Source organism: Narcine bancroftii, chromosome 10 (assembly GCF_036971445.1).
Source record: "Narcine bancroftii isolate sNarBan1 chromosome 10, sNarBan1.hap1, whole genome shotgun sequence".
Lineage (NCBI taxonomy): Eukaryota > Metazoa > Chordata > Chondrichthyes > Torpediniformes > Narcinidae > Narcine > Narcine bancroftii.
The window spans coordinates 40,883,084-40,895,298 of record NC_091478.1 but is presented as its reverse complement, the minus strand read 5'-3'; the positions used below and the strand labels follow the sequence as shown (position 1 = coordinate 40,895,298).

The following is a 12,215-nucleotide window of genomic DNA, read 5'->3' as shown; positions in this document are numbered from 1 at the left end:
CCTCAGTTCAGGAGACATCAATGGTGTTGGAGTGGAGAGAGTAGAAAGCTTCAAGATGTTGGGACCTGACAGTTAGGAAAGCACACCAATGCCTCTGCTGTCTTCAAAGGCTAAGGAAATTCGGCAGGTTCTCCCAGATTCCAGAACAACTTCCACAGGTGCACCATTAAAAGCATACTTGCTAGATGCATCATAGTCCATAGGAGAGCTGCTGTGTTCAAATGTCACACAAACTCTCTCCCTCATAAGAGAGGCAACCAATATACTGAAGGAATAATCACACCTCACGCATACTCTTCTTCCTGCTCCCATTGGGGAGAAGTCTCAGGAATGGGAAATCGCGTACCAATATGCTTAAAGCCTAAAGACATAACATTGTGTGACCTGCTGAGTTTCTTCAGTACTTTATTATTTAGCCATCAGGCTCCTGAAAGAATCCCACAACAAAAATATCATGTTGTCTTTGTTTTGTATTCCATATATCCTATATTGGATGACTCAAGCATAGGACGACCTCGCAATTTCCACCTATAATGTTGGTTTGGAGCAATACCCTTTTGTATAAAACAAATCTCAAATCTGGCACTTACCGTTGATCAGTGAATGCTGTTAAAAGCAAATCACAATAATTTAATAACGAATTGTTATTTAAAGATTTTAATTTTTTTTGGATATTTTAGAATAGACCACTGTCAGTTCCTGTAACAGGCCATTTAAAGCCTGCAGAGAGCTGACAGCAATAGGACCGGGTGGATGGACCCCATGGAGGAGCGCTGAGACTTCGCAAATAACTAACGGGGCTTGCTGGAGATTGCATGGGAGTCAGCAGGAAGATGGCAGCGGTATTGCGTCTTCATCATCAAGGTAAGAATTTTAGACCCTTTATATAAGTTTCGCAGATCATCTGTGCTCTTTCCTTCTAGTTGTTCTGGCTGCATGAGTATCAGAATAGATTAATTAGACGGGTGGTAGAAGAATCCTTCTCACTATACCAAGTATAATGTGACAAATAATGTAAACTAAACATTAATGATTATATTCCTGGCACTGAAATAAGATGCAAAATTTGAAATCTATATCCAATTACTGTATATTTTGGCATATTTCAGATGTCAGGTTCCCATTTTCAGCTCGTTTTCATGGTTTTATTATATATTGGGCGTATAAGTCAACCCCCCCCCCCCAATTTTCTGCAAGGAATGTGCTAGAGACTGGTGTACGGGTCTCCCAGCAACAACCCAAACTTTGTTATATCACCCCAATTGCCAAGTAAGAAATCTGTAAATTAAGCAAGCAAGTAAAAAAATACAGTTAAAAAAAAACCTTTGCTTCTGTCTGGGAAGATGCCAAACGGAGCTGGGTCCAAGTCTTCAGCATCAGCTTCAGCTGGAGACAGCGACTCTATTCTCAACATCAGGTGAAATGCTGTCTGCATCAAAGAAGTCGCCTCGCTGCCAAGTGTGCTCATTGCAGGAACCACGGCTACGTGTCAGAGCAGGTTATAGCAGCGGAGGGGGGGTGTCAGTGAACAGCGGTACTAGTGATGGGGAGGTGCTTCTAGTGTCGTCTTATACGCCAAATCTCGTCGAGCAGTTTTTGTTTTTAGTTGAATTTTTGTATCTAGCGTAGAAGTTGACTCCTGATTTTTGAGTGCTTTTTGAGGGTTTCTAGATGCGACTTATACATCGAAATATACAATAACATATTTCAGTGAAAGGAGTCATTTTCCACCTCACTATATAATTCTCGCCAGTCTGTAGAACAACACTTTACCACTATTTTCAGCATTTTATTTATTACTAGTTCATACCTAAACTACCTTCAGGAGCTTTAATCTCAGGTTTTTCAATTTTACAAGTCTACTATTGTAAATGTACATATTAGGACAGAAATAAGGGGCATTGGTTATTGGAATAAAGGAAATTAACGTTTACTGAAATGATAGCATATGGCAATACATACTTCAGTGAAATGTGTCCAGCATATGGAACAAAATGTAAAGTAACAACAGGTATAAATTCATTGGGATTCTTTACAAAAATCATACCATAAAAATTGTTGCTAAGTGATGATATTTTATATTCTCAGATTTAACTCTGAATTAAGTTATTGATGATAGAGACCAGCAGGGGACACTCTCGCCTCAAAGATCGAATCACACAAAATGCTTTACATGCCAAATCTACAGTCTAGGCTGAATTTCAACTTCCTGGTATCGTGGGAGTGGGAGAACTTCCAATGGGAAACTTTCTGCCTAACATTGTTTTAACAATACTTTCATGCATCCATGGGAATAGCATTTATATTTTGGCCTATATATTAAAAAAGGCTAAAGGTCATAATGATGCATGATTCTGGACTGATAAAATGCATGTATACTAGAGATGAGGAATAGGACAAACTGGGCATTGGGTGATAGAATTCTATTTCATCTGACCACATTACATTCAGAACTCTCATGTGGACTTGACCGGCAAGGTGCACAATGAGATTCTTAAATATTTTTATCTTCAACATCTCACTCTAACAGGGTGTGGTATCCACCTGTTTTAAACAGGCCTCAATCGTACTTGTGCCCAAGAAGAGTGGGGTAACCTGCTGAAATGACTACAGACCAGTGGCAATCTCATCCACAGTGATGGTGTTTTGAGAGGCTGATGTTGAAGCATATAAGCTCCTGTCTGATTTTTCAATTTGCCTACTGCAGCAACAAGTCTACGGCAGTTGCCATCTCACTGGCTCTATACAATGCTCTGGAATGTCTGGATAGCAAAGACATATACATCTTTATCAACTACAGTTTGACATTCAACATCATCATCCCCTCAAAACTGACCAACAAACTCCAAGGCCTGGGACACAACACCCCATTGTGTAATTGGATCATTGAGGATTGTTAAGAACATCTCCACAATCTGCATCAGTACCTGAGCACCATAGGGGTTTGTTCTTAGCCCCCTGCTTCACTCATTTTATGCCAATTACTGTGTGGCTTAGAATGACAATAACACCATCTACAAATTTGCTGACAATATCTCAGTGGTGGGATTTGTAAAAGGGGGTGATGAGTTAGTATACAGGAAGGAGATTGAAAATTTGGCTGAATTCAAGGTTATTATTATCATTCAGTTGTATAAAGTACAACTGGACGAAACAGCTTTCTTCAGTACAGTGTAAAAACATGCAAACACATACAGTATATTGACATAGCACACAGATTTACAAGCAATTTATATGCAGTACATGTATATAAATAAATATTGTTAAATAAATAGTCGAGTCTCAGAGGGATTGAATGAGCAGTTTATCAGTCATTTGGCAGTGTCACTACCTGTGGTAAGAAGTGGTTTCTCAGCCTGGTGGTTCTGAGTCTGATTCTTCTGCATATCTTTCCCAATGGGAGTAGCTGGTAGATGCTGTGTTCAGGGTGGTAGGGGTCCTTAACAATTTTCCGAACGCTCTGGAGTCAATGATCCCAGTAGATCACATTGATAGGTGGAGGGAAACACCAGTGATCCTCTCTGGTGCTTTTGTCCTGTGGATTGACTTCTGATCCAATGCTCTAGAGCACACATGTCAAACTCTGGCCCGCGGGCCAAATTTGGCACGCAATATAATTATATTTGGCCCGCAAGATCATTTCAAAAATGTATTAGAGGTGGCCTGCTGGCCGCCGCGCCAGTATAGCGCATGCACAGTAATACAGCAAATCCCAGAATGCATTGGCATCAGCCTGCTAATCGCCCCCACCTCCTCTGTTTACATTGCAGGGTCTCACCGTGGACTCTGGTTTTGGGGCCTGGCTGGTGTCAGGGGAAGCCAAGGCCGCTTCCCTGCGCCCGGAACCGGAGGCCTCGGGCCTGACCTTGCCAGGACCGTTGCCCACTCCCCCTCCCTGCCGCAGGCCGATCCGCGACTCACGGTGATGGGACCGCTGATCCGCCGAGATGCCGCCCTGCAGCGAGAGCCGATGCCCCCGCACTGTCGTTGTCCAACCCGTTCGCCTGCAAACCCCGCCCTCCCGCACACAGGCCTGAGTAAGTATTATGAACTTTAATCTCAGGATAAAATGATCTTCCAATAGTTTCATGTCACAGTGATAAATATATTCCTGGTTAAAAATGGTCCTGCACCTGGATACAAGCTCATTAGGCATAAAACTTGAAAAGTGTGTAAATCAAAGGATATCTGTACCAATGGAAAAAGGGCATGGCAAATAACCCTGCTAGAGTTCATGCCCACAATCAGTCACCCATTTGATTGTTTCAGGAATCATGTTATTCTCCCACATTCTCAATAGCCCTCAGATTTTACTATTCGACAGCACACTAGCAACATTTGACAAATCCTCTATAGAGAAATATTATTTATTGAATATTTTATTTCTCATTTGTTAATGCTTCTGGAAAGAGTTTATCCAAAACTATTATTAAACATTTATTTTAATAAGAAAATGTTTAACATTACATATGTTGAAAGAAGAGAAAACATGCAGATGTTGTTGAAAATTTTCAATAAATATTTAGTTCGGCCCTCAACTTAGTCCAAGTTTTTAATTTTGGCCCTCCGTGAATTTGAGTTTGACACCCCTGCTCTAGAGCAACTGTATCATATTGTGTTGCAGCCCACCAAGACGCTCTCAATAGAGCTGTAGAAAGTTGACAGAATGGTGGCAGATAGCCTTACCTGTCTCAGTCATCTTAGGAAGTGAAGTTGCTATTGCATTTTTTGATAAGTGAGGAGATGTTGTGTGTCGAGGATAGGTTATTACTTAAGTGGACTCCAAGGAACTTGAATGGTGGACTAACAACCTTGCACTCAAATTCATCGCAACCAAGGAGATTGTGGACTTCAGCAGGGAAAAAACAGAGATGTACCATCCAGTGCTCATTGTAGGATCAGAAGTGGAGAGGAGGAGAAAATTTAAATTCCTGAGAATTACTATCTCAAAGGACCTTTCCTGAATCCAACGCACAAATGCCATCGTGAAGAAACATGTCAGCACCTCTACTTTCTCAGGTATTTGCGGAGGTTTGGTATGACAATGAAAACCTTGGCAAACTTGGTCAGATGTGTCGTGGAAAATATGCTGACCGGCTGCCTCACAGCTTGGTATGGGCTCATCAATATCTCCGAGAGGAAAGCCCTGCAAAAGTTAGTGGACAAAGGCCAGCACATCATAGCCAAAACTCTCCCCACCATTGAGAAAATCCATATGGATCACTGCAGTCAGAGAGCAGCAGCAATCATCAACGATCCACACCACCCAGGACATGCTCCGTTCTCGCTGCTGTCATCAGAAAAGAGATGTAGGTGCCTGATATAGGCGCTACCTCTCCACCATCAGACTCCTAAGCAGTAAAATCAATCAGAGACTCATTCAATAACTCTTTTTTGTTTCTGAATTGCATAGTTTGCACTTTCTTCTTGTTTACATTTCTCTCCTTTGTATCCTTATCTTTTCTTGAATACAGTTTTTTTTGCACTACCGCTAAGTAGAAATTCTGCCTGGCCCACAGGAAAAAATATCTCATGGTTGTATGTAATGTCGTGTGTTCTCTGTCAAAAATCTGAACTCTTTTTTTCCAGTTCACCTCTATAACCTCCTATTTCTATGATCCCTTCATTAGGGAAAACGATGACGATCTCTCACAAACCTCCACAGCCCCCAGTGCCTTTGTGCTCAGTTGCTGTGGCTGAGATGAAAAGAACCCTCAGAGAGTGTCAGCCCACATGATGTAACTGGCAGCGTCCTTAAACCCTGCATGGACTAACTGGCTAGAGCTTTTGCAGACACTTTCAATCTGTTGCTGCTATGGTCTGAGGTCCCACTTGCTTCATAAGGACTTCATACCAGTGCCCAAGATGACTAAGATTACCTGAGTCAATGACGATTGACTGGTGGCACTTACATCCATCATGAAGAAGTGCTTTAAAAGGTGGGTTATGGAGTAAATCAAATCTATTTAGCTTTTTCTCTTACTTTAAGAGGTGCCATAAAATACTAATGGTAACTCTTTGTTTGCCTTACAGCAGACTAAAGGACATTTCATGTAATATTACATTTTCTGGGCAAGAGTGTTGCAGTCACCTCTTAGCAGGCTCTTCTTTAAGGTGGACTTGGAGGATCTCTTAACCTCATGACACACAAAATCTTCTTCATCAGCATGTCTCTCCAACACTTGTCTACCTTTTTGAGTGAGAGCCATTTCCTCCATGGGAACCCAAAAGGATGTGTGACTATCATTGGGGAGTGAGCTTCAAAAAATGATGATCTTCTCCACTCAGCAAAGGATCAGGAAGTGCACAAAACGGAGTCATTGCTCAGACTATCTTTAAACAAGGGTCCGCATGTGAACTACGCAGTCATATTTTGGCAAACTGCAGATTTTGCAGGGAGCCCAAATGGACCTGAGAAAAGATGTTTATGTGCACCAAAACCATGTATAATCCAATTCCCAGAAAGTTGTTTTTGTATTCGACAGCATAATTAGCTTTAACTTAAAAAACAAGTTTTTACCAATGCTTGAAACCTAATAAAACTGGAATTTCGACCCAATTGGGATCTCAGTGTGGAATTTATTACTTTTTGGTTTATCTGTCACTTACTGGCCCTCTGCCCCTCTCCTTTTTTTTTTAACCTTCCCTCTCCACTCTCAGTCCTGATGCTGGGTCTCAACCCCAAATATTGACAGTTCTTTCCCCCCCATAAATACTGTTCCTGCAAAAGTTTGTTCTTTTGTCCAGGAATTTATTATATCTGGTGTTTTACAAATGAAGCATTATTTTGTAAAGTATATTTATTAACTTGGAATTATTTGGTTTGTTTTTAAGTCAATTATATTTCTCTTCTTAGTTTAGCTCCAAGTTATATTTAGCCCATTGTTTCAAGATTTAAAAAAAAATTTGGACTGAATGTTTCTCCGGCTTGTCATCTGGAAAATAAATAGTTTGCTTTCAGGACAATCCATGATATGTATTTATGATTATGAACTGGTGAAAAAAATGCAAGCTCACTTCTTTACTTTTCAGACTTATTGCTAACTTTGCATACAGTGGAATATCTACAATTAAAATGCTTAATTTTCATGACAAAACGTTTGTATCTTAAAGTGAATTATACTGATATTAGGTCAGATTGCATCTCTGATTTCTGTGTCTGAAGATTACAGCATATCTAGCCTTCTAATATTTCTTTTGTAAAGCTGGCCTATTGAAAGCTGTTGCATAGTGAGGAATGAGCTTGAATAAATGTACATTAAAAATAGAACCGAAGTACAAAAGAAACAAACATAAGAGTAGACCTATTGATTCTGCTGATCATAGCTGATCCAATCTTGTCTGGCAATATTTGGCTGAATACATACATTCAATGTCATCTGCGCAGCTGTTTATGGGTAGAAAATTTCAATTTTCTGATTCTCTCCTCCTGATTCTGATACTATGCTCTCAAGTTCTAGGCACTTCCATGACAGGAAATATTCTCTCAGCATTTGTTTTGAAACCCATCCCTCCCAACAATCTTATGTTCAATAATGTCATTTCATGCTTCCTTAAGCAATAAATACAGGCCCAATTGCTTTGCCTTTCTTTGTATTTGAATCTATTCATCACAGGAAATAACTTATTAAACCTTTTTCGTGCTACCCCTGAAGCAGCAACAAGACAGATATCAAAAATCCAGGTGTGGTTTCATCAACTAAAAGCTATTTTTTTATACCCTTTACAATAAAGGCCAACATTCTATTAGCCTTCCTAATCACAAATGTACATGCATTGTAACTTTAATTTAAACAAAGAGCCGAATTACAAGCCCTTTCAGTCCACGAACCCATGCTGCCCAATTACACCCAATTGACTTTTTGAAGGGTGGGAGGAAACTGGAGCCTCCAGGAGAAACCCACATAGACGCGGGAGAATGTACAAACTCCTTATAGACAGCATGGGATTCAAACCCCAGTCCTGATCGCTGGCGCTGCAACAATGTTGCGCTAACTGTGCAACACTTCTTGTATTTCACCCTGGGATATCTGCATTGCAACTCTGTTTAAATTGTAATTTGTTTTTTCACTCTTCTTTCCAAAGTGCAGAATCTTATATTTTCCCACATCTATCAAATTCTCGTCCGCTCACGTAACCTATTGATATCCTTTTGATGGCTCTTAGTGTCCTTCCCACAACTTACTAACCTTATTTTTTTTATCCAAATTATCAATATGGATTATGAATAATTGAGTCTGCAGCTCTAATCTAATTTTGCAATACAACACTAGTCATTGCATGCCAATCAGAAAATGAGTCATTATTTCCAATTTACTGTTGTCAGTTGAATAGACAGTCCCCTATTCATGCTTTGAATTACATTTTATGTGCCATCTTTTATTCATTTGTTGTGTCCTCAAACTCCAGCAAATTTGTCAAACACTAATCTAACAAAAAACCTTGAACTATAAGAGAGAGAATCTCAAAATATTTGTTTAATATCTTCCCATATATCGTAAAACAACAGTAGTTGTCATGGTCCTTATGGCCATCACAAGAAATTGGACCAAAAATGTGGCAGGATGTTTGATTTGCTTGCCAAGCCTGACATACACTGTCTCAGATTTGGCAGATATCCCCAGGCTCAAAGGGGTACAGGGTCACTAGCAGGAGGGTAGTATGATGGTTGCTATAAAGGATGAAAGAATGGATGATACTAGAATGTATCAGGAAGAGATTCAGGCAGAGGGTAAGGTTGAAAATACAGAAATGGAAAAGAAAACAGGCCAGGGGTCAGAAATATTGAAGGAAAACTGCAGGGAAATATAGGAAAGTTGATCTTTGGCTTGGCTTCGCGGACGAAGATTTATGGAGGGGGTAAAAAGTCCACGTCAGCTGCAGGCTCGTTTGTGGCTGACCAGTCCGATGCGGGACAGGCAGACACGATTGCAGCGGTTGCAAGGGAAAATTGGTTGGTTGGGGTTGGGTGTTGGGTTTTTCCTCCTTTGCCTTTTGTCAGTGAGGTGGGCTCTGCGGTCTTCTTCAAAGGAGGCTGCTGCCCGCCAAACTGTGAGGCGCCAAGATGCACGGTTTGAGGCGTTATCAGCCCACTGGCGGTGGTCAATGTGGCAGGCACCAAGAGATTTCTTTAGGCAGTCCTTGTACCTTTTCTTTGGTGCACCTCTGTCACGGTGGCCAGTGGAGAGCTCGCCATATAATACGATCTTGGGAAGGCGATGGTCCTCCATTCTGGAGACGTGACCCATCCAGCGCAGCTGGATCTTCAGCAGCGTGGACTCGATGCTGTCGACCTCTGCCATCTCGAGTACCTCGACGTTAGGGGTGTGAGCGCTCCAATGGATGTTGAGGATGGAGCGGAGACAACGCTGGTGGAAGCGTTCTAGGAGCCGTAGGTGGTGCCGGTAGAGGACCCATGATTCGGAGCCGAACAGGAGTGTGGGTATGACAACGGCTCTGTATACGCTTATCTTTGTGAGGTTTTTCAGTTGGTTGTTTTTCCAGACTCTTTTGTGTAGTCTTCCAAAGGCGCTATTTGCCTTGGTGAGTCTGTTGTCTATCTCATTGTCGATCCTTGCATCTGATGAAATGGTGCAGCCGAGATAGGTAAACTGGTTGACCGTTTTGAGTTTTGTGTGCCCGATGGAGATGTGGGGGGGCTGGTAGTCATGGTGGGGAGCTGGCTGATGGAGGACCTCAGTTTTCTTCAGGCTGACTTCCAGGCCAAACATTTTGGCAGTTTCCGCAAAGTAGGACGTCAAGCGCTGAAGAGCTGGCTCTGAATGGGCAAGTTGATAAATAAGAGGAAACAATGCAAAAGAAGATTTGGGAGGAGAGGAGAATGAAAAGTTCTTGACTGTGGATATAGAGGCAAAAAGCAAGGAAGAACAAGTCAATGTAACATAAATGCATTGGATGATCAGATAAAGCATATTCCTGGCCTCATTTCTATTAGTAAAAGTCCAACTATTGTTGACTTTTCCATCGTTAGCAATAAACAATTTCCACCTGCTGTATTGTATTTGTATAGTTCATAGTCCATCAACAGAAATTTTGTATCAAGCCTTGAGCGAAAGCAAAGGTTAGAAAAATTATGTAATGTTCATCTTTCCAAATGATTATAGGGTGAATTTAGGTTCCGTATCAAGAAATTTGCCAGGATGTTATCTGGAATGGAGGGCTATAATTATCAGGGGAGTTTGGTTAGACTGTGTTTATTTTCACTGAAATGTAGAGTGGTGAACTTACTGAAGTTTATTAAATTATGAAGGGATAGATATAATAGATGTCTTCTCTTCCAAGGGTAAGTGAATGCAGAATTAGAAGTCATTGGTTTAAGGTGAGAGGGAATAAATTTAAAGGAGGTTTGGCGGGGTTGGTGGTGGGGGGGGAACTTAACAGAAAATGGTGATTATCTGGAACATGGCTGCTGGAAGAAGTAAAGGAGATAAATACAACATTTAATCATAAAACATGGAAGTCTGCAGACACCATGGTTGAAGTAAAAACACAATGCTGGAGTAACTCAGCGGGTCAAACAGGGTCCTTTATGTAGCCAAAATAGATACATAAACAATGTTTTGGGCTTGAACTCTTCATCAAGGTATGGAAAAATGTAGACAGGTGCCTGAGTTTGGCCGACTGCCTACATGTTGCCATACCTTGATGAAGGGCACAAGCCTGAAACACTGATTATGTATCTTTATCTTGGCTACATAAAGTACAGGTTCAGTTCCGGGACTCACATTGTAAATAGAAATTATCATGTTAAAATTGAGCAAAAAAATGCGAAATTTGCCAAAAAAATGTGAGAATAGAAGCATTGTAACTTTGAAATATCGTATGTCGGGACATCGTAAGGCAGGGTCTATCTGTACATTGTTTGACCTGCTGAGTTTCTCCAGCATTGTGCTTGTACAACATCTAAGAGGTGTTTGAACAGGTACTTGGCTAGGAAAGGCAGCCACATGTCATTAGTGAAGATAGGCATCAAGGTTAACAAGGATGAAGTGGGTGGCATGGCCTGTTTCTCTGCCTTGATTTCTATTTTTCTATGATCACATGTTACACAGGCAATAAAACGCCAATCAGACTTTGCAAATAATATTTACTGGGCTTGTACATATTTCAGTTTATACAATTTTCACATAACTGAGGGAAATTCCTGTGTATAAACTGACTGCTCTGTTGCAGTTTAAGACGACCATATTTTTGTTAAGAAGCATGTCATTAACTTGAGTGTGTTTTGAAAGGTATTTTGTGAGCTGTTTTGTAAAAGGTATTGAAGAGGACAAGAGAAAATCCAGTCAAATTGGGATCAACAATTCAGGGAATAGCAAGCAAGAGTATCTATGTGGACAGTCCCTATATGTTCGAAATGATCAGGACCTCAAAAGAAAAATTTTCAAAGTTAAATTTATTATCAGGGTACATTCATAACATCACATACAACTCTGAGATACTTTTCTCTGTGGGCCAGGCTCAGCAAATATACACTTGGTAAATCTAGAAGAATAACAATTATGGACAATTACCTGATTCACATTCAAATTTCCATATTAATAATCTCACTTCCTGATTACAGACTATTCACTGCCATCCTCATGTTCCTTTGCCTCAGGGTTTGTCAAATCTGATTAACTTCTATCTTTGGAAGAGGAGGATGGGTTTCAACATGGCTTTTTAATGCAGTATAGCACATATACAGGAAGTGGCTCTATTCCCCATGGAAATTGTGTCTGAAGCAGAAATTAAATTGTAATAACAATTATGATGTGTATTTAACAAAAAAATGTGGCAGATTGCGCCACTTTGGTTCTTGAACCGTGGTTTGGAAGTTTGGGCTCTCGTGAGAGCAGAGCATGATGGGGTCAAAGCAATGGACTAGCAGCGCAAGGCTGAGCGGTTTCTTTTCCTCTCTCTGAGTCGGCAGGTCAACTCATTTTTTTTAACTATGGATAATGACATTTGAAATGAACTGTTGAATTATTTAACAATTAAACTCAGTGTTTGTGCAACTTACAAATGACAACAGAGGTAACCCCGATGATCTTTTGGATTGCAAAATGCTGGAAGGAGACAATTCAAATCTACAGAATGCAGTTTCTCTCAAACTGCCCATCTTCTGGTCATCACAACCGCAAGTATGGTTTGAACAAGCTGAAGCCCAATTCCACATACTCCAGATGACTACCAATGCCACAAAGTACTGGACC

At 40.7% G+C, this 12,215-nt stretch overlaps 1 long non-coding RNA gene across 2 annotated transcripts in view; it reads left to right on the top strand.

Moving 5' to 3' along the window:
• LOC138744485 (uncharacterized) overlaps positions 1-12,215 on the top strand; it is a 61,612-nt gene that overhangs the window by 16,691 nt on the left and 32,706 nt on the right. For both annotated transcript variants that reach the window (XR_011345568.1, XR_011345567.1), the window contains exon 3: positions 681-864. This is a non-coding gene — a long non-coding RNA (uncharacterized lncRNA). The remainder of the gene's footprint in view (positions 1-680; positions 865-12,215) is intronic.